The sequence below is a fragment of the Photinus pyralis genome, unplaced genomic scaffold (assembly GCF_008802855.1).
Source record: "Photinus pyralis isolate 1611_PpyrPB1 unplaced genomic scaffold, Ppyr1.3 Ppyr1.4_LG1, whole genome shotgun sequence".
Lineage (NCBI taxonomy): Eukaryota > Metazoa > Arthropoda > Insecta > Coleoptera > Lampyridae > Photinus > Photinus pyralis.
Window position 1 is genome coordinate 24,559,682 of NW_022170249.1, and position 21,182 is coordinate 24,580,863.

Sequence of the window (21,182 nt, forward strand, 5' to 3'; positions counted from 1 at the left end):
CCACTGATCTCATTTCGTATCCGATATTGCAAAAAAAATTAACCACTCGACGGATGTGCAGACTTGTTTAATTTTCCCTTTTTTGCGTAAATTGTTTAATTATAGTATATGTTGTTAATTGGCTACAATTATTAATACTTGTTTAGTTCATTTTGCTTTTAGTAGTACAGTCAATCTACTTCCAAAATCGAGAAATTTAAAAAAACTTATAGTTTTGAAATTTGGCCATCAAAAACGTTCTTTGGACGTTCCTCTTGAACATATCCCCAAATCCCATGTGTAGGGGGTGCGCACCAGGCCGCCACTTGTTTTATGTCACGTTTTTCTGTGTTTCCTCAATATATCGAAAACTCAAAGAACTACCCAAATTATTTTCATCAAATCAACCCCAGCCGGAATTGCTTAGGGAAAATGTTTTATTTTTACCTGCTTTTTCAGGATGTGACACTACTTAACCCACATATAACCCTGGAAAATTTAAAATAATTTAAAAAAAATAAATTATGCTTGATTCCAGCGTGAAGCCAGGAAAATCAAACCAGATGTTGCTTCTTTCCCTTCAACTAAAGGTGCAGTGATGCAGCATGTTAAGAGGGGTTACCACCAGATCCAGTTGTGAGTGGGAAACTCTTTGGATCCAAAGAAATGGGGGTGGAAAGAAGTGTCGTCAGCGCTGGAACCGGTCCGCACCGTTGACCCTGCCGCACCTCACTCTATATTGAACATGATTTTGCTCATATTTCAGTATTCAGTAATTATGCATTTTATTTTCAGTAGGTATGTTCAGTATGTTTAGTTATTTCACTACATAAACCTTTCGCCAGGAAAGATTGCCGGTCACAAAACACTTGATCCTGGTCTACAATCTATGTTTTTCTAAAGATGTGAGCGACTTCCGGGATAGTATCATGTCAATGTTGAACAAAAAGACTTTTCGTTCAACATTGGCACTATCCTATTCCGGAAGTCGCTCGGTATCTTAAGAAAAACATAGATTGCAGATCAACACAAGGTGTGCTGTGACCGGCAATCTTTCCTGGCGAGAGTTATACTTATTTGTTCAATTTCACATTTCATGATTTACTTGTATTTCTGTTCCCCTTCCTCTCTGCATACACATCAGCATACTATAGGCAGTAATTGGCCATAAAGGTAAGGTGATGTAAACACGAACTGGAACTAAGAGAAATCTTTAGAAACAATTGTCTCCCCTCGAAAACTATACTTCCTGGACTTTTTCTGGTTATACATCTAGGTGTCTCCCAAATGGTTAAAGTTAGGAAAACACTTGTTATACATTTTTTTGTAGGAAATTTAAAGCTGTATATAGCTGGTTCCTAGATTTATCAAAAGCTTTCGACTGTGTGTCACATGATATTTTGGTAAAAAAACTGAAACATTTATACAATTTCAACAACCTGAGCTGCGCCTTAATTGGATCATATTTGAAGGGAAGGTTTCAGTGCGTTTCGTACAATAACACTACTTCCCCAAAAGTCTCCGTGAAATGTGGTGTACCCCAGGGGTCCATCCTAGGGCCCTTGCTATTTCTGATGTATATCAATGATATGCCAAATATATTATCACCAAATATAAATTGCATATTATATGCTGATGATGTCACCTTGACTAGCAGTAGCAAGGACCTTCACACAGCTTACGCCAGCATTACGGAAAACCTTAAAAAATCGAAAGGTGGTGTTTTCTGCATAATTTAAACCTTAATTCTAATAAAACAACAATTATCAATTTTTCATTACGCCAACCAGACGATGGTGCATCCACTAGTGTCCGCTCTACTTACTTTTTGGGGTGTATACTGGATCACCGCCTTAATTTTCATCTACATTGTGAAAACATCTGCAGACATATTAGCAAACTCACATTTTTGTTGAGGAAATTAAAACTCACTGCATCTATCAGAGTTTTAAAAAATGCCTACTTCGGCCTGGTTCATAGTACACTCAGCTATGCGGTTCTCGCATGGGGTCATTGCTCATCTTGGAAACATGTGTTCAAGCTACAGCGCAGGTGTATTAGAATTATAGCAGGCTTAGGTTACCGCGCCGACTGCCGTAAAACATTTGTTGAGCTAAACATTTTAACACTACCATGTGTATACAAATTAGAGGCAGTATGTTATGCTAGGTCAAATCTCTGTAATTATCGTTACCAATCTGACGTGCATTATCACAACACTCGACATCGGAATGATATTAGGAAAAAATTTTGTCGACTCACCATCACTCAAAATGGTTTAATTTACCAATCTCAAAGTTTGTTTAATAGCATTCCGATGTATGTTAGAACTGCAAGTTTAAAAAAATTTAGAACAACAGTAAAAAACTTTCTGATGTCTAGTGCTTTTTACTCCCATGAGGAGTTTCTGGAATCTAGCTATAAGATGGAACTGATATGATTGTATTATTGTGATTTATGTAGTTGGTTATTAATATTAATTGTGTTATGTTTTATATCGTTGTTATCATGTTATATTGTTGACAAGTGTAAATGCCTCCTAAGGCGTAATGCATACAATAAATTCAAATTATTATTATTATTATGAAAAAGTTGATAATTTTCGAAATATTGAGCAAAAATCGAAAACGGCGGCCTGTTAAGCCCCCCCCCCCCCTACATATGGGTATTTTGGATATGTTGAAGAGGTCCAAAGAACATCTTTTATTTTTATTTAACCCAGATTGACTGGGCTATAGGCATATTTCATATCCTACAGAATCCTATGTATAAAACAGTGTCACCCAAATTCAAAATTGAAATAAACCCGTCCACTGTATGACATAGGCCTGGCAACGAAAGGGTGTAGTGTAGAGGGAAATGCTTGGAACACAATTTTTAGCTTCGTAACTTTGTTTGGACTAGTTAGGAGTTGAATATATCCAAAGTTCCCGCCCGTAGCCCTTCACCCGGGGAAGAGAGAGGAGATTGAAGGACCCATTTTTCGGTTTTTCGCTTACATCTCGGAATATCTTGTAGTTTTCGAGAATCCGCTTTTGAAAGTGTGAATTTTGGAAGAAAAGGTTTTTGCCTAACATGTTTTTCTCTTTTTGACCGGAAAACTCTGTAACGATGCACCAGTTGTGTTTGAGTGGAATATTTTGGTGTCATATTTAACGATGTCGTGAGCGTTGTGTCATCAAAATGGGCAGCAAGCATTGGTGATGAGGAAGTGACTTCCCTTCTCGTTCTAAATTACACGAGGACCCAGTGGATCGCGGCTTTCAAGAAACAGGAGGCGTCCACATCTGCTCAGCATAAAACATCGGTACTGCGATTAGTCCAGGCGAATTAACCATGTTTTAGGCAAAAAAAATTGTTAATGGAGCTTTGTCAAGTGGATATGTTAAAATACAAAAACAAGTATAAATTGTGCACAACTCCTGTGCAGAAAAAATTTTTTTTAACCGAAATAGCTTTTGTTTTAACATCGCCAATGGATATATTCCTTGCAGACGTCTCAATCGCCCTTTGTGAGTACTCTCTTCCGATAATCCGTTCTTCAGGTATAAGAAAATATACCCGATCACGATAAGAGGTCGAGGAGGAGGGCTATGGTTGGTAGAAATTAATTCCTTTCGTTGAGACCTTTCATTAGTGTACCACGAAGGATAAAACTAGCTCCACTCCCCCCCCCCCCCTCCGTACTTTGATAAGAGAGCAGAAAGAAGGGCAGTAGGTGATACAAAACGATTCCTTAGTTATAGTTTGTACAAACCAATTTATTTCGATGAGACCTTTCATTAGAATACCATGAAGGGTAGAACATGTGTTATTCCAGGACTCTAGGACCAATCCCCTAGAAGTAGTTCGAACCGGCAGAAGTGGGTCCGGACGGGCGAACAAAACGCAAACAATAGCAATTTTTTTTAATTCTTAAAAATGCGCTAAAAATAAATACGTGAGTGGGGAGGGTGAAAAGGGGTGAAAATCGTATGACGGTAATTTCCGGCAAAAGTTGAGATGAGAGACAAAGTGTTCAATGGAAAAGTTGTAGATCGTGAAAAACTCAACAGCTTTCTTTCCAATCATAATTTCTCACATAACCTCAAAGTATCCGAAAAAATCCCTGAAAACCGTTTTTTTTAAATTTTATTGTTCATTTCCGCAAACATGTTTTTCTGTTAACGAGACTTGGTTGAAATATACTTTTTTATGATTCAAATAACTGCACATTTTTTCAAAATAAAAAATTAAGAGGTTTCCGAAATATTCGTTTTTTTCGAAAACTTTTTTTTTCAAATGAAAATTGTCCTTCAGAGATTTTTCGTGGGGAGTTCCATTTGGTGTCATTATCTTCGTATATACTTTTTGATGAATTAAAAAAAATTACAGTTGAAGAAGTTAAAAAAATGAATAAACTCCGAAAACGACGCCAGTAGCATTTAATTTTCTAGTACATATTGATAATTTGTTTAAATGTTGGAAATTTGTCAAAAACTGATTTCAGCATTCGCTTCCACGGGAAAAAATACAAAAGAAACTACATTTCATTGTTTGCAGAGAGACTTTGTTCCTTGCTAGTATTATTAGAAACATTCAAATGAAATAATTTTGTGTGCTAAAATATACTATACTGGATTTTTGAAAGCGGAACGACGGTTATGTTTACAATAAAATTAGACCCCCTTCCCCATTACAGAGTTCGAGATCGTTAGAAGCCATACAGGGGAGTGACAGGAGTGTGACAAAACACGTGCGATAAAAACTACTCTGCAATGCACAGTTTGGGAAGCTTTGCAGCGCCATCTCTAAATTGATGTGAAACTATTACTAGTGAGAAATTTAAAATTCTGGTCTTTCTTTGGATGCTGAACATCAATTACCTGAGGAATTCAGTGATGACGATGATGAACTTGAAGAACAGAAACAATTTCAGGAGAAGGATGAAGATTCAGTGCTCCAAATGACGAAAAAGGCAACATTAGAGTGATGTTATTTTTTTATTCCATTTTGTAAATATTGTGAAAATTGTCCAGAATAAAATAATTTGAAAACAAATTGGTTTTTACCTACAGAATTTGATACCAAATTGTTCATACATTTAACAACAATTATGAAACCTAAGATAACTAATTAATTTCGAATAAAAAACATTATCAAAATCCTCACGTGAGATCGAAGGTAATTCATTGCATTTTTGTGTGACAGATCAGTATTCTATTGCCAGTTTTGACTCCACCACCAAATTTAAACAAATTATCAACATTTACTAGAAAATCAATGTTACTGAAGTAGTTTTTGGAGGTTTTTAGTTTTATGAGATTCTTCTTCAATAATAAGGACTATAATTTTTTTATTTCATCAAAAAGTATAGAAAAAAAACGAAGAAAATGACACCAAGTGGAACTCTTAATTTTTTATATTGAAAAACTTTGCAGTTCAAAGTATATTTCAATCAAGCCTCGTTAAAAAAAATCATTTTTGGGGAAATGAACAATAAAAAACAAAAAACACGGTTATGTGAGGAAGTGACTGGAAAAAAAGTTGTAGAGTTTTTCACGATCTACAACCTTTCCATTGAACACGTCTCTGATGTCAACTTTTCTCGGAAATTGCCGTCATACGATTTTCACCCCACCATTTTAACATATCAACTTGGCAAAGCTCCATTAACAGTTTTCTTTTGTAAAAAGTCCAATTTGCCTGGACTAATTGCTAATAAAAGGTCATTTTCCGTAGTGCATGCCTGTTTTGAGCAAATTTAAAAGAGCCTACATTCCCAAAATACCATTACAGTAACCCATTCTTGTACGTCAAATATGTACGTTTTTGTGTCCTTAACTCGTAGACTGGGGCGCTTTTATGAAGGACGTGGCACCCTTTCAATTTCGAAGAATTAACGTTACAGGCTGTACTAATGGCTTTGGAAAACGTGAACGAAGAATAATAGTGCAATAGACTTCGTTACCTATAATTATAATATCAACATTATCATTTAAATAATGAAACGTATTTATCAAGTGATAAACTGCGAAGATATTTATAAATAAACATATACCCGAATTTCCCAACTTTCTCATTCTTGTATGGCGATGTGATGATTATCTTAAATGCCGGTTTATATTGTAATTGTCGGCTATAAATTTGCCTTCTTTGTAGCCGAGTTGTTACAAATTTCGTTATAAATATTTATTTTATTTACCAGCACTTTTCGTGCACTTTTTAATTTTCTAATTGATACTTCTTTGTCTATTACAGTTTCTTGTGTTACAGGACTTGTTTGGATTGCATGGAACTCGACAAAAATTGCAGCTTCATGCACTTACCAATTATCACTGCCACTACAAGAAAACAAACTGCTTATGTAATAAATTTTGCAGTAAATAAAATAGCCAGGGAGGCACATAACAAACCGAAAATGAGAATCAATTGAAAAGGAGCAAATACTATTATTCATTAAGTTGTAACAGTTTTATTTTCTCAAGTACCTACATAATCAGCCCTGTGCTGTATATGAGAATTTTTCAATTTAAGTAAGTAAAACGGGGGGGGGGGGGGGGGGTTATTTGCTAAAATGGCACAAAGTTGGTTCGTTTCATTTGAATTTGTATCTCAGTGTTGTTTTTCCTTTTCGAAATTTTGTAATTTTCGTTTAAATTTTATTGCTTTTAATTCAATTTAGATAAGGTGGCGAGTTGCTTAAAAATGCTTAAAGGAGTTTATTTGATAGTGAAAGTGGCGTTTCCTTAAATACTGGAGACAATAAGAAATCGAAGCTGCTGGCTGGCTGGTTTGTTTCGCGACGGTAAAAAAGTGTGTATATTTTTTACGCTAAATTACGGGCAGTCGGCCCTATTTGTTTTATTGAAGAAGCAGTTCGTCATTTTTTATAATAAATCTGCGCAGAAGTAAATTCAACTGTGAGAACGCGTGTTATCCGATTACGGAAAATGTTTTGTCTAGTGGAAAAAGGGAGTAGTGTAGTACATCGAGGCCTTTTTTAAAAATTAAAGGTTCTACCGTCCGAATAGCCACCGAAAATGTGTCATGTTATTCATCAAACCAGTTTTGTTTGTCATCTAATTCTGTTGCAACGTGAAGTTCAGAAGCTCTCAGCGTTTGTGTGCTCAAACACCGGCGTGCGCAGTCGAGTTGAAGCTTGACTGCGGTACTAAGGGTCTCTAGTTCGAATCCGGGTTCGGGCATGGATGTTGTTTCATTGTGTTTTGGAATAAATGTATGTTTTTGTCAATCAATTAATTGTGTGTTTATTCGAATCCACTGTGCGTCCCAGATAGGGCTCGAAGATTTTTATTCGTGTACGAGATTTATTTCAGGCCATTGTGTAATGAATTCTTTGGAATTTTGGAAGATCGAGGCCACCGAGTCTCTCAAAGCGAGAAATTTTAAGTCATTATCAGGATTTCTCTCTCACCCAATTAAACAACTGTAATTATACATACCTAATTGACCGGATTAAAATTTCTAAATTGAAAAATCCAGTTAACAACTATTGTCAATTGGAATTTTCTGGTCAGGTGTAGGTCTGTGTTATCTACATGCGAACGAGCGACCTTGTCCGTTTCTATCCTAGTTTTACAAAAGTATTGCGAAACCAAAATCGGCTAATAACTAATCAACGGAACTGAAAACATAAAATATTAATTTTCCTTCGGGATCCAATGGACTAGACTACTAGAGCTTTCGGAGGCTGGAAGAAGAATTAAAATATCTCTACGAGAACAATTAGATATTTTTTATTTTTCTACTACAATTTACTTTTTCCCTATAAAAAAGGCCTTGAATTAAGTATTGATCTTGGAAAGTTTCTAAATACTTAAACGCAAGAATAGTTACGTCTTGTATAAACACAAGAGTAGATACACCGATCGTTATTGTCACCAGTCACTAGACCTACTTTTTAGCACGTGGATAAACATTAAGTTAGAATAATATTTGAACTACACTTAAAGTAGTATTTATTAAATGAAGTAGGCGCAATCCTTTTAACAAAATAGTTTAAGTCTACTTAATTATAAAATTCAATAACTTCAATACAGTTAAGTAATGATAATTCCATACCGAAAACATAGATTGATTAGGTACAGGTTGTGAAATTTGAAATAAAAACGCTTGTAACCTCCTCATGATATTCTAATCATCTTAGAAGAGAGTCGAAGGGATGCCACCCTGCGTCAATTAAGGATCTTCAAAGGACACACTTTTATCTATCAATAACTATTCGATTTCGTCTTTTTGGAAAGAGAGCATGTTAAATGCTAATGTATATTTGCAAAGGCCGGCACTTTTTCACACGCTTGTAATGTTCATCGATAATGATGCACATCCATCAAACGAGATGACCGATCAAAAGAACAATGAAATCGAAATAATTACGCTAAAGTCAATTTGTCAGCACTTCATCTTTAATTAAATGAAGAATGCTGGACCTTCTTTATGTTTATGCAATCAAATTTAGTACTTAATTGTTTACGTAACTACCGCAAAATTAAATTTAATATTATATAAATACAGTTTGCGACTTACATAATTTCTTATTCTGGAGAAGCAAACTTGAATTATTTTCAATGTATACAATTGCATTCGAAGGAAACGCAAATTCTCGTAAACTCCCCTGATATTCCCTGATTTTATCGAGCACTACTCAGATTGCAAAAGTTCCTCGTTCTGAAACTATTGCAATCTCTGTACGCTTTGGACCACACAGTTAATTCAAGTTAATTATTTTATTAAAAATACTTACCATATAGGTAGTTTATTGTTTATGTTATTAACTTTTGTAGAAGGTTCATTAATGTGATAATACCTAATAATGAAGTTTGGCTTTGGCCTGTACATTAATTGCAAAGTCCTTGTCCCATATTAATAGTAAATTTACTTATACTTCATACGACTGTAATTAATTAATTAATAGGTTCAGGAATGATAAGAAAAACACTCAACACAGTGTGCATTCAATTGACTAATAATACTATATTAATTAAAAACTTAATAATTCAATGGTTAGAGTTATTTTCAGTAGTTTTAATTAATTGGCGTTCATGTAAAATACAAACAACGATTACAAACCTGCAGACTCCCGTTAGCTAGTACTGTGGTGATCTATTGTATCATCTGACTTAAACACGATGGTCACAGCCCTCCATTGTTGGCGAAACATTCAACTGGCTCTTCAAAAGGATTGTTTGAATCGCTCGGAAGAATCCTTTTAAGAGACGCATGTCAGGTCGGCCTTATTTGGAAATCATAAGGGCATTGCAACATTCCCTTTTATGGAATACTAGAGTCCGTGTTATACAATTCCGTGTGGGGGTACAGGACTTAAAATAAGACCACGTGAAAGCGTCCTTGATCTCCCATACTTTCCGATTGTACCTACCTGTTCCCGGTTGTAAACAATTAATCGATATGAGCCCTAATGCTACCACTCGACGCACCACCAGGGAGAATAAAACACGTACACAGTGCAACAGTCAATGGTGCGTAACGGGCCAATTACACTTACGGAAGTTTCAATTACACACATGAATAAATTACCGATGTTCCGCAGTGGGTAAATGTAAAAAAATGTATCGTTGTAACTTAGGGTTAGAAAAGTAGAAAGAGTGAACTCTAACGACAAGACAAAGAAGTATTGTAAAAGAAACCTCTAATACTAGGATGGCCTCTAACGGCGAAACAAACAACTATAGCCATAAGAAATCTATAACACTAAGAACAAATTTACTACAGAAACAACTTCCATCTAAACTAAGTAGTGGATTACAAACGAAATACCTAGAGCGCGTAAGAATTTAAATAATAGGGCAAATCCTACAGTTACTTAAGTGAAATTTCAATCAGGAATATTAATCGGTAAGAAAATAGTGTTACATGGTGTTGCTCTGGAAGTTTGGTTAAGAATACGCGATCGAAAAGGTTTAAGTAAGAATAACGCTTTCCCACCAGATTTTCAAGAGTTCAAAAATGGCAATTGGTACTATAAATCAATAATTTACGCAAATTTTTTCTTAAAGATAATCAACCCTAATTTACCATAAATTAAAATCACTGTATTTCACATCAAAATACCCTTTGGCAGACGATGTTTTCATACAAAACAGACTTGTTACGGCCCTTCTTACAGAGGCAATATTTCGGAAATTGGGAACTTAACGACGGGCACCTTAACTTCTATGTATTCTGTGGGAATTGATTTGGGCGTAATTTCGCATTTCGCAACTTCTATTGCAGGCTAAATTTTTCGGTACTACTGTAGTTTGTTGCTAACTGTTTTTCAATGGATCTTTCAACTACTTGTATTAATGTTTTTCCAAATACGAGCGTTTAAAACAATTTTATTGTTTCAAATTGTAATGACAAAAGCCAACACCCTTTTTGTTTTTTCGCGGCTAAGATACTGAACATTAACAATAATCCTTTGTGGCAAAGAAAACACCAGCACGTTTAATTAATTTGTCCTTGACCGAATATAGATAGCTGTCTTTTATTTGTAAGGGAACGCGCTTACCGACGTTTAATTAATTCGCTTATCGGTGTTGTTTTCAGTTAAAAAACGATCTGAACCAAATTTTAGTGTATTTTGCTCGTAGTTCGAATTTATTTTGATTTGGCTCTAAGATGGCCGAAAAATAGACACTTTTTCGCCCTGGCGATCATTGCGGCCGGCTTTTTTTTGAATTGACTGATTGAATCCCACAAAAAGCTTCTCCGGAATAATCCCTACCTATCATTATTGAATTAATTATACTACAAGGAGTGATCTGATTCTGATTTTGCAGTTTGGGAGACGTAATGTAAAATTACCTCTTAGTATCGCTAAGAGTTCCGAAAACGGTAAACTGTAACTGGCTACGTTTTTTTTCAAATTAAAGTAATTGCTTTTTATTCTTGGTTTGGAGGAAGACTTGTGTATATGTAAAAAATTCATATTGCATCGTTAACGTGCTAATTTATTATACTAGGTCGACGAACGCACAACTATTTTTATCATGCAATAGTGTGTAAGACAGTTTAAATAAAGTGCGAGGAAACCTAATTGTTTTAAGAGCTTATCTTGGTTGCATAAAATTAGGCGCCCTTCAGAAGAGGTTTTGTCATTTAAAAGTAGACATCGGGAAAAACAATACACGTAAATCCCTATGTCTACTTCTCCATGAATATCACTGTAGATAGCAAATGATAACAATTGTGCAATTTTACCAATTCCAATTTACACATGTGATGTCAACCCGTTTTCACAAATCAATAATTTCTTGTGCATGTATGCCATCTGATGCAATTGCAATTGACGTCAGCACTTAGAAGTTAGCAAAATAGGCAGACATCGTAAATTTCATTGTCTACCAATTTGGTATTTCAGATTTAACAGGTTACTATTGAGGAATGCGTTAATAAGTTAATGTAAGCACCTTGAGACATCGCAAAGGAGCACTTTTAACGCCTCTAACAACTGTAAATGTTTCTCAGACGCCATTCGGCTACTTATTGCAAATGGTCAGATGTTATCAATTTATGATGCGACCTCAAAAGTCATTACCGCAGTTCACTTCTGTTTCTTTCTTAACGGGATATAATGCAACGCTAATTAGCGAAATTTTAAAGCTGGCCTTCACATGTTTGTGAACACTTAGATGGAACCATAATTGTGTTACAATGACGTTAATTATTCTGCGGAGTGACATTCATTACTGGGATTAAGGATATATTGTTATTTAGTGGCGTAATTATGTGAACAAGAAGTTCAATTAGGACAAGTATTTTCATGCCACGTTGCGTAAAATTTACATCTCAATTTCCAAAGTCCATTTTCTAAGCGATTAATTACTTAAGCATGGCCATTTTTCAAGAAATTTTTCACTTGACCCATTTATCACGAACGTATTCACCGAACACCCTGTTCAGTTGAAATGTAGCTTTTCTACAATTCGAAGGTTACGTCAAGGAGAAAGGTCACTACACTACTCACAAAAGACCTGCCCAGCTAGCTCAAAACGAATCAAAATTGAAACTGTGCTAGAAGAAAAATCCTAATATTGACTTAAAATTTCTCAATTTGAAAGACTAGGTGGCCTCGATCAACTTTCGAAAATTCCAAAGGAATTTGATTAACATTTTGTTTAACACCTGAAATAAATCTTGGCACGAATAGAAAAACAATCGGACATTAAAACTCTATCTGAGTCTCACAATGGATTCGAATCAACGCACAAGTAATAGACACTTATTCCGAAACACAACGAAAGAAAAAAAAATTTACAAAGTTTATTTGGACTTATTACCCCGCACGCGGACGGTCGACAAATGAAATAGGAAATCTTAAAATTAATTACAGTTTTTTTGAAATAATCCAAATAGTCTGGTCGTGGTTTGCGATCTCGTTGTGTCCAATATTTAAGGAAAGATCACTTCCGCCATCAAATAAACTCCTTTAAACATTTTCAAATAACTCATCAATTAATGACGGAACGCGCCAAATGTCCCACCTTCTCGAATATGAAATGCGCAATTCTTTCTAATACCTTATCTCTTCATTATCAGCACCAATATACGTGCGTTAATTAATTTTCGCTTGATTAAAACCTTTTATCACAAATGACCAGATGTGTCTTACTACTAACATCTTATCTAAATTGAATAAGTTGCAAAAGCGATCAAATGTAAACATGATCTACGCATTTATAAAATTTCTAAAAGGAAAAATCAACACTGAGAAACAAATTCAAATATAACGAACCAACTCTGTGCTTATTTCGTAAATATTCCTCTAGATTTGCTTAATAAATTGAACACAATGATACATTTTGAGGAACTTGAGAAAAGGCACTTTGAAACGGAGAAGCGCTGACTGATGTACGTTGTGGTTCAATGGGACTACGTCGAAAAATAAATTATATTTTGAGTTTTGAGGTTACGAAAATTAAGTTTTTGAAAGAATTAATTCAATTTAAAAGAAGATTTCGTGGGGTGATTTTGTTTTTATCAGATTCTTTAGTTGATCTAGAACGGAAAAGGGCACTTCTGTAGTTCGTGCGTAGCTAATAGGATACTTTTGGGTCAAATCGAAGCAGAATTAAACACTCTTGATACCATATGCGTTAAAATCGACCTAAATAATGGATATGTCTTATAAGTGCCCCGTGGAACGGGCTTGGTCCCATTTACAAGGGTTGAAGACCTCTCCTGCTTAAATAAAATAGCTAATAAATACGCATCTCACTCTAGTTGATTAAATATCTTAATGAAAACGAAAACGATAACCTTCTATCTTTCTTTACACATTCACTCTAGTTGATTAAATATCTTAATGAAAACGAAAACGATAACCTTCTATCTTTCTTTACACATTCCTTGAGGTAAAATATTAGTTAGATTCATAAAAAGAAATACATGCTACATTTGGTCATTTTTCTATACACAATAAATTCCTTCTCCTCTGAATGCTAAACAAAATTTTAATCCAACCAAAAGACTAGTATTACTGCAATTAAATACCAAATTCCCATCAATGAACCAAAATACCCCCAATCCCTTGTTTGGATTCGATTCTTATCAATAAATACAATACAAAATTGTTTGCAAATAATTTTTATGAGCCGATTTCTTTAGGAATATCAATATTACCCCAAACCAAAATTAATATGCAAATTCCTATTAATAATCGACCACTACTTTAACTTACAGCTATTAGGGTAGGTAATATGCTCTTCTGGTACCAAATTCATCTTATCTCTTCTTGGAAAATGCCTTTAGAAATATGGAAAGACATCGCTTTGATGGTACAGTTAACTTCCTGTACCACCGTGGCAACGTTATCTTCGCGATTCATTCAAGACAAAATATATCCATACGTATTGCGAATCTAAGCACACCGGTTTGAATTTCACGAAAATGACGTCACCCAACTTTGAAGAACTTGCTGTTAACCAGCCGTTACTGTTAGCAATTCGAAAAACAATCTTCTCTGTTCATTACAGTTAGTTTTAATATCAGCTTATTGCTGTTAACCAGCCGTTACTGTTAGCAATTCGAAAAACAATCTTCTCTGTTCATTACAGTTAGTTTTAATATCAGCTTATTTATTCTCGGTTTGATTCTAGTGTTCCTACTCGAAAATGTTCCTTTGTGTAAATTTCGCTATTTGAATCTCGTCCATAAGAAAAACCGAAAAGGGACTTATTTTTGAACGCCAATGACCTAACAACCAATAGAAAACCTGCATTTTCGTCACGTGCTAGACTTTAAACAGAACGGAACGAATCTTTTAGGTCACAAAATATCGCGCGCTCGCTTTCCGCAATACGCTTCTTGTTATCGCCAGACATACTTTTGTGCATGTTCGCTATGAAGCGGTATATGTGTAAATTCAAAACCAAATTTTTGAAACGGCATAGCGACCACCTGTTACAATCTTGTCGAGAAATACGCGGCATCACGCTGAAAACACAAGCAGATTTTGATAATTCTAGGTTATAGATATTTATTGTATATTATTCTTGATTTATAGGCTTTTGTTATTACCTATGTGTGTTGCACTCTCAAGAAAACGTACATTTTAAACGAATGTCGGCATGTTCTCTGAAAACACGATGCTGACTTTTCGCACAAAAAAGTGTATCACTCTTCGGAAAAGTCGAGATAAATATTTAGATTTTCTGGGATTCGTATGGAAAAGAGTGTCATTTTATACTTCCAAATTTTGCGCAGGGTCACATTTGCAATATAAAAAATGCCTTATCCGTCATTCAATATAAAACCTTTGCTTTGTTTTCTTGTACGAATTTATTTGAAAGTATATGTTTAAAAAGAGGTTGGGCAATGGACTATAATTGCCTACTAAATCTCGAAATAAAGGAAATAATTACATCAATGACCACATTTAAATGCCATAAAATTACCAGGTACAGGTACTGATCCTTTATTAAAGATTATATTCACAGTCAAATATAAAAAGTGGTAAACTTGACCGCGTAGACGTTATGTAATTTTGGACTTGACCGTATGCGTATGTATAAAATGGTTGCGTGTGTACTTAAGAGTAAACAGTCCGCAGATCATTATTTTTCAATCTGTTCATAGATAGATATTACTTAAAATACTATAATGTGAGGAGTTTAAATTACCTATTTCCTTTTTTAATCAATTTCGCCGAGTGTAAGGACGGAGGTTTTTATAGTAAGGGAAGTAGCTAATTAATTGGGTACTAATAATTGATTAGAACCCAATTATTATGATGCGACAAATCTACCATAAACGCACCCTCTGTAATCTACGCCATAAAGAATGGAATGGCAGGATTTAGCCGTAAACATCGTAACTGCGTATCCGCGATCATCTCCAATTAATTATTTGAATTACCAGGGGGCCCCCCACTCCCCCAATTAGCGCAGCGCTGAACTCTCCTGTATATCGAACCACTCCGAATAGGGATGGTACGTCGTTGGGGATGACATGCTGAACGGTTACACATCTTGTCTCGACGCTCTGCAAGAACTCTCGGCCAATCAACCAGCATCAACGATGCCTATCATCGCGCTCGCTGTCTGCAATACGTTTCTGGTTATCGCTTGTCATCGCAGACATATTCCCGTTCCCGTTCGCTATGAAGCGGTACATATGGAAATTTCCCTATACTGACAAAACGAAATTTTTGCCCAAGTGACGCAATGGCGCTCTCTTGAACTGGCCTCCAAGATCGCTGGATATCGCCACCACCATTACCAGAAAGCATACCCCAGTTGAGCAACGGATTACCAATGTCATCGAACTATTTGATCAACACACTTTTAACAAAGTATGGCAAGAGCTTAATTACAGGCTTGACATCTTTCATGTCATAAGGGGTTTCCAGACCTGTGATGAAACTTTTTTCTTATTTCTTTGTATGGTAAATAAAATAAGATTTATATGCGCTTAAAATTATGAACATCATTTGTAAGTAATAACCCTTATATTTTGATTGGTTGAAACTCAATTACTCGTTCGAAAGACCAGCCATTATACAAATAAATTTACTTAATAAGAACTAACTAGCTTTAAAAGATTGAAGTTAATTAAAAATTTCAAGATTTATACCGCTTTACAGAAAAGTGTTGAAAGTACCACGACTAAATTGAATATCTAAAATGTTTAGAGGAAATTAATTGGTTGTATGCATAAATTGTATACAAATAACACAAGTATATAGTAGCGTATATTTAAATAATTAAACCATTAAATTGTGGTATATCAGGATCTTTGAAGCTTTTATGACTCGGTAATAGCACAGGCTCAAATAAATCTGTGCTAATAGAAACACGAAACTGAGATGGTTTACGCTTAGTAAATCTACACGCAAATTGCGAAATTTTCGCTAAAAGGTTATTTTCTGAACTGATCGATACTGGTGTAACAAAAGCGAGTGAAATTTATTGTTTAAAAGTTCGCGGCAGGCAGGAATCTAGGCTGCAAATTTAAATTTCTTTGTAAAGTGTACATTTTGTAATCCCGCAATCCATACGAACTTGTAAAGTATTACCAAAGTTCTTGTTCTGCAAAGAACGAGATACTTTAAACATTTTATTGTAGATTTAAACTTGCGAAAATTGCGACAGCGACATAAAATGAAAGGGTTAATTGTTTTAACAACCTGGTTCCTTTATCAAATGGGTAAAATACACACACAAAAATCTACCACGTCTGCAATAATCACCTAAAAGCAATAGGTGACCATTTTTTTGGTATAATTTATGCGCAATAATGCAAATTCCCAAATGACAAGTTTTAAAAATGATTTATAATTGTATGCATCGACCGCTACAATATAATTTAGTGCGAGTAATTGGGAAAATGTTGTATTCGCCCAGATATAAATAATTAATTTGATTTCCTTCCTGTACATAAGTGATTTTGTTAAAGGCAGTAATACTATTCATCAAATTGTTTAGTAAATGGTTAACAATTGTATCGCATACCAGCGGTTTAGAATTCGACACCTGGGAATATCGGCAATTAATTCCTTCGAACTTTGCTTAATACAATAATTGCTTATTGGACGTTCCGGGGGGAATTTCAAATACCTACAAATAATTAATATACTGAGAAGCGATTTACGGTACAATTGGTAAATATTCATTTATTTATTTTATTTTATTTATCATTTATCATTGGTCAAAACGGCCAACCGATGAGAACGTAGCGTGCCTCGCGGGTCACGATTGTCCACGCTTCAAGATACACCGCCACACCTCCAGGACAATTGTAATTACTGCGATCAAGTGCTACAAATCCCAGCGATGGGTAGAGGTGCTACCTGTCATCCTTTTGTATCTCCACTTAACTTCCGCAGATGACTCCGGTTTTGCATTCGGACACATCGATCCTCCTTCGAAGATTGCCGGCCATCCCGAAAACATGGAAAACCAAGAATGTTCGTCCATTCGGAGCTGCATGCTCCATGTTTTTATGCGAAAAGAAGGGATCACTCCAACCCTTATACGAGGGACCGTTCACTGTAATTACCAGGCACGATAAACACTTTACTATCATACACTTAAACGGCCAATCAACAGTTTTAATAATATGCGGCGAGAAGTTAATAAGAATGATTCATTCGCAGCCAGAGCTCCCCGGCTTTTCTTTAAACAGTATGCGTTTATACTAACCAGCCCGCGATTATTTGCACCGGTCAGCGTTAAATCTTAGAGAATTTCTATAAAGAAGATATCCAACTGAAAATGAGTAAAACAATACGGATATTCCGGGATTCCAAACCGCTTCCGAAAGCAGATCTGAGGACGTTGGACGCGAGGAGTTGAAAATTTCCATCAGCTTGAAGGTCAGCGACTTGCAGTACAAATACAGTGAACGTAATTAACACTGAATACACTTCTCTATTTACGTGCGTTATTTGAACGTTAATTGAGATTTAGATTTGTTCATTATTATTATAATTAAGAATTGTAATTCATCTAGTTGTTTATTAGGCTAAAATATCTTTGAACAGTAGGTTTATTCCTATTGCAATTAGATTTAGGAATCGCTCTTTTCAGGGTGTTATTAGAATTTGATTTCGATTGTCTCATTGTTAATAATAAATGTACTTGGATTTTTATTAATTTTTTGGAATTTTTGCTAATCTACAAAATGGAAAGTAAAGCGAGTTTTTGTTTCAAAGAAAAGCTCGAATGAAAATTACATACGTTCTCCAAAAACATTGGAGAATAACTTTCACAATACGTATTTTTCCAAATTTTGGTTACAATTTTACAATACTTGTTTACCTTTTATGATGTTCCTTGTGTAACGATTATTTTCAATTGGTGGCAATAAGGGCGCAGTTTTTTTTTTGGCATCGAAAAAATAAAGACTAATATTATATTCGTCATCATTCGCTTACTTTTGATGCTAGGAAAAAACAAAATTTCTCAAGCACCACCAAAAAAGTTCTATGACTTTTCTCTGAAAAATTAATTGCGCTTTTAGGTTATTTCACATTAAAACCTTAACTTTTGGCCAACCCTTATCTTGGATCTACAGACACCATAAATCCACCATTATTGAATGAATTGAATAGCAACTAAAATGCAACCCGGTTGAAAACACTTTAATTCGATTGTTGATTTTTTTTGGGTTGCAGTTTTTTAAATTGGTCAATGCAACAGTTATTTAAAGAGTGGTTTCATTTAATGGCAGAATTTCTTAAATTTTTTTGGTTGTATTCCGTGGGCGAGTAGTCCGTGAATACGGTCCTGACTTTATAAAATATATATTATATAATAAAAAAAAGCATAAGCATTGCATTTGGAAACAAAACCTGCATCGATTTCCTGTTGAACCGGAAGTTTCAATCTACGATCGCATAGATCGTAATGTCACATATAAAATTATATTTGACAAACTTTTCGTATCTCGCCAAATAAAATAGATATTGATGTAACCCTCTGATCTCGAACGCACTGTATAGTCTACCTGCTACCTAGGTACCTGAATAACGACTTCTCTCATAATATAAAATCAATAATTCAATTCTTGCCAAAAACACAAGGAAAGCAATGTATGTTACGTAAGAAAATTATCGCTCCCTTGTAAATAGATCGTATTTTTTTTGGAACCAACCCCTAAATGCGGAGAGTTCCATTGCATTTCCTTCGATATAAGATTGTGTCAAGGCATATGTAATTAAAATCACAAAATCCGACACATTTTCAGGTTTTCAAGGTTTCAATAATTTTAAATTGCAAGGAATCACTAGGCCCACAAGGCCCGGGCATACTTATGATCATTTCAACTTCAAAAAAAGGAGAGCTGCAATTAATTATACAGGCTCCTGTAAGAGTGCGCCGGTCTTATCTACCTTATACCTGGCAAGAAACATAACTGGTTGTCAGGTACTGAATCCGGCTATTTTTCACAGGGCCATTGCAATTATCTTTGGTCATAGTATAACATTTAAAAAATGCCCTTTGGGGCCTTTATTTTGAACCCGGCGCAAAAAGTGTAGAAGACTTTGTATATCTCATCAAGACACATCTCTTTTGTATTTAACATCTTTCACTCTCATCGAGAAAAATGCAAATTTAAAAAAATAAAATAAATAATATAACTTTGGAATTCAAAACTTCTCAAAAACTAAAAAACTCACAAAAGAAACTGTCATGAACTTTTTTGTAAAGTGTTTTAAGCCACTTTGGTCAGCGCATGCGAAAAACGAATAACAAATTTCAGGCCGTCATGGCTCTTTTAAACTTTTGACACCCCCAACAACCATGAAGATGATGGTTACGGATCAAAACCAAAATAGGACGTTTCGATTCCCCATAACAGCCTATATGCACCCCAAATTACTTTTTTGGGCTCTGTGGGCTTCAAAACGTCCAGAAAAACGCAATATTGGCGTATCGAAAATTGATCACGATTACAATATTTTACCCAAAATCGTCCTGAAACCTTCATTTTCATGCCTACTTCCTGTCAGGAAATTTTAGTTTCCATGACAGAAGCAGAGCAGTAAAATGTCATTACCTGACTCGGAAATGTATCATTTTCTTGACTATGTAAATAAGTATTCCTTTGTACATACTTTGTATGTAGTCGGAAAGTAAAAAACCTTGTGCAAATGTCACTACTACTATAATAAATAAAATTTTTCAATGTACAAGGTGTTCCATTTTTACAGTAAAAATAAATAACTAATTTTTTTAAATAGAACACTGTATGTTTTTAGTTGTCCATTTTTACAGTAAAAATAAATAACTAATTTTTTTAAATAGAACACTGTATGTTTTTAGTTGTCACGATGTCATTCCTTAACCTCTACATAAAACCTATTCACTTTTTGTTTCTTGTTGTCAATGTTGCCATCTTATTAATTCTGAATAATTCCCCATAAGTAAACTTCACCTTGTTAATAATAATAATAATATTTATTTTTCATGCTACTACGCAAGAGCGTCATTTGTCATAATGAATCGTAGCAACCCTGTTTGTTGAAGTTAAGAAAAGAATTTGCACAATAATGTTGATCCGCGTAAAAAGCAACACTTTAATAATGATAAAGTTAGACTTAGATACAGGGTGTTCACAATGAAATCGTAAAATTTTTGACTTTCAAAAGTGACAGCCCTTTGAATTGAGTAGTCGATTTTTGGTAAAAAAGGGAAGGTTAAGTATTCAAATACTTTGCGAAGTATTCGAATACTAAATATTTGTGAAAGTATTTGAGTTACAAATACAAATACTGCTTCCATAAAAGTATTTAATTATAAAGTATTTGAATACTTTAAAAAGGATTTGAATACTAAAAAGTATTTACAGAATCGAATACTGCCCAGCTCTGGTACTGAGTAGGTAGCATTTTTTTTTATTAAGAATACAACGATTTCCGGCACAAAAAACCCGTTAGAACATTACTATTATCACACTAAATGCTTAATTAGGGGGCAGCAAGTACCGCGTTGTTCAAGATTTTTTATCTTGCTAATACAACGATGTACGGCACGATTTTTGGTAAAAAAGGAAGGTTAAGTATCAAATACTTTGCGAAGTATTCGAATACTAAATATTTGTGAAAGTATTTGAGTTACAAATACAAATACTGCTTCCATAAAAGTATTTAATTATAAAGTATTTGAATACTTTAAAAAGGATTTGAATACTAAAAAGTATTTACAGAATCGAATACTGCCCAGCTCTGGTACTGAGTAGGTAGCATTTTTTTTTAT

General features: G+C 34.7%; 1 protein-coding gene across 1 annotated transcript in view; it reads right to left on the reverse strand.

Moving 5' to 3' along the window:
* LOC116159788 overlaps positions 1-21,182 on the reverse strand; it is a gene marked incomplete at its 3' end in the record, with an annotated part of 46,187 nt that overhangs the window by 22,262 nt on the left and 2,743 nt on the right.